This window comes from Lepus europaeus, chromosome X (genome assembly GCF_033115175.1).
Source record: "Lepus europaeus isolate LE1 chromosome X, mLepTim1.pri, whole genome shotgun sequence".
NCBI classification, from domain to species: Eukaryota; Metazoa; Chordata; class Mammalia; order Lagomorpha; family Leporidae; genus Lepus; species Lepus europaeus.
This window is the reverse complement of record NC_084850.1, coordinates 1388866-1391408: the sequence shown is the minus strand read 5'-3', so window position 1 is coordinate 1391408 and position 2543 is coordinate 1388866. Positions and strand designations below refer to the sequence as shown.

At 37.0% G+C, this 2543-nt stretch overlaps 1 non-coding gene across 1 annotated transcript; it reads right to left on the bottom strand.

Moving 5' to 3' along the window:
* Positions 1-1954: 1954 nt before the first annotated feature.
* Positions 1955-2061, bottom strand: LOC133753850 (U6 spliceosomal RNA). The gene has a single exon (XR_009865092.1). It is a non-coding gene; the product is annotated as a U6 spliceosomal RNA (small nuclear RNA).
* Between the last annotated feature and the right edge of the window lie 482 nt (positions 2062-2543).

Sequence of the window (2543 nt, the reverse complement as noted above, 5' to 3'; positions counted from 1 at the left end):
CTTTGGAAGTTGGGCTGAGTGAAGGGCTTTTCAGCTTAGAGCCAATAAGATCTGTGGCTCTGACCTGGGCATCCTTCGACTCCAGGGCAGGTCCATTTCCAGTGATCCAACTCTTGGCAGAGCTGCCAGGGCTCTTCACAAGCTGACTTCTGCTGAAGCCCAGGCTTACCACATTGAAAGCCACTGCAGTGGACTGGCCTGTTGGGTCTCCTTGAGGGCATATCACTGTACAGATCAACCATTAATAGGCCTGCCACCCATTGCTTCTGATGCCGAGCTTTCTTTTCCTCCTGGTTTGTGTTAAAGCAGACCAGAGGATGCAAGTCAAGGGAGTGCCCAAGTCCCATCTCTAAACTTTGGTGACCTGAACTACAAGTCTATAGTCACAGGCATGTTCTGTAGTAGTTTTTCTAAGGTAGGCAATGCCCATGAGCAAAATTATATTCTTACTTTAAAACTTTCTTTCCCTTTGGTCTGAAAGGGAGGTTTTTTTTTACTTACTGTATACTTCGCTGATGGCGAAGTGAATCTAGCTATGAGATTATTATTTAAGTTCTTATTTTGGCTATGCTATTACAGAAAAATGTTAGCCATCTCTTTTATAAGGTCTAAAGATTAAATTGTGTGTCCTACAGATTCCTTCATAATAGAATTAGTTTCCTACCTTGAAGAGAATAGAGAAATGAAAGAACAATTTGGAATTAGAATAGAGAAATGAGGGAGCAAGTCCTAGATCGCTTGCTGACAATAGCAATATTACATGAATACTTAGCAAACCGTTTCAACCATTAGATAACAACTTAAGAAAACATTTACCAGAAGGTCCAATGCCTTCTATAAATTTTAAGAATCATGTATTTGAAAACACCTCTTAAATATCTAACATGGTGTAGTTTGTTTAACCAGTAAACTTAAGCACAACCATCTAAAATGTTTTTAGTTTCTTTCTACCAACACGTTTAAAATATATGATTCACAGATTCAGGTCACACAAATTAAAATGTATCTTTGATTAATTTTATCAGCTTAAATTTATGGACAATCTTATCTATAAGCCATTTAAAATAAAACTCTTAATAAAATTTCCTATGTGGACATACAATATGTACACACATATAACAGAGCATAATAGACCAATATAGCAATTTTAATAATAGCTTTTAAAATCTTTAACTCTTTTTGTAGATTGCCAATTGATTTGAATTGCTTTTTGTTTTTAGATTACTTTAACACATTGCTTTAACAGAGCATCAGAGTTTAATTCTATGTCAAAGAGAAATTGAGCTTCCTGTGATCTTTTGCTGTGAGGTTTCCTTCCTTTACCTTCTTTCATATTGGTGACCATGTTTCTATGTTTCTGTGTGTAACACATCTTTAAGCATCTTTTGCAGGGCTGGACGAGTGGCAACAAATTCTTTCAGTTTCTGTTTGCTATGAAAAGTCTTAATTTCACCTTCATTCACAAATGAGAGCTTTGCAGGATATAATATTATGGGCTGGCAGTTTTTCTCTCTTAGTACCTGGGCTATATCTCGCCATTCCCTTCTAGCTTGTAGGGTTTCTGATGAGAAGTGTGTGTGAGTCTAATTGGAGATCCTCTGAGACTAATCTGACGTTTCTCTCTTGCACCTTTTAGAATCTTTTCTTTATGTTTCACTGTGGTGAGTTTGATTACAATGTGTCGTGGTGAGAATCTCTTTTGGTCATGTTTATTAGGGGTTCTATAAGCTTCCTGTACTAGGATGTCTCTGTCCTTCTCCAAACCTGGGAAATTTTCTGCTAGTATCTCACTAAAAAGGCCTTCTAATCCTTTCTCCCTCTCCATGCCTTCAGGAACTCCTAGAACCCGAATATTGGGTTTTTTAATAGTATCCTGTAGATTCCCAAACATATTTTTTAGATTTCTAATTTCTTCTTCTTTTCTTTGGCTTGCCTGTTTCCTTTCCTGTCTCTGAAAAATATGGAATGCTTCACGAATTTGCTTGTCATCCTTGCGCAGGGGCCATGCTAATCTTCTCTGTATCGTTCCAATTTTAGTATATGTGCTGCCGTAGCGAGCACAATAATTTGGTTTTTGTTCTGAAGTTTGTTAATATGATGTATCACATTGATTTTTGAATGTTGAACCATCCCTGCATACCAGAATAGATCGACTTGGTCCAGGTGAATGATCTTTCTGATGTATTGTTAGATTTGATTGGCTAGTATTTTATTGAGTTTTTTTGCATCTGGGATCATCAGGAAGATTTGCCTGTAGTTCTCTTTCTCTTATATGTTTTTTTCAGGTTTAGGAATTAAGGTGATGCTGGCTTCATAGAAAGAATTTGGGAGAATAACCTCCCTTTTGATTGTTTTGAATTGCGTTAGAATAATTGGAGTTAGTTCTTTAAATGTCTGGTAGAATTCAGCAGTGAAGCCATCCATACAGCCCTGGCCTTTTCTTTCTTATGAGGGTCTTTATTATGATTCAATCTCTGTCTTGGTTATGGGTCTGTTTAAGATTTTCTTTCTTTTTTTTGACATGCAGAGTGGACAGTGAGAGA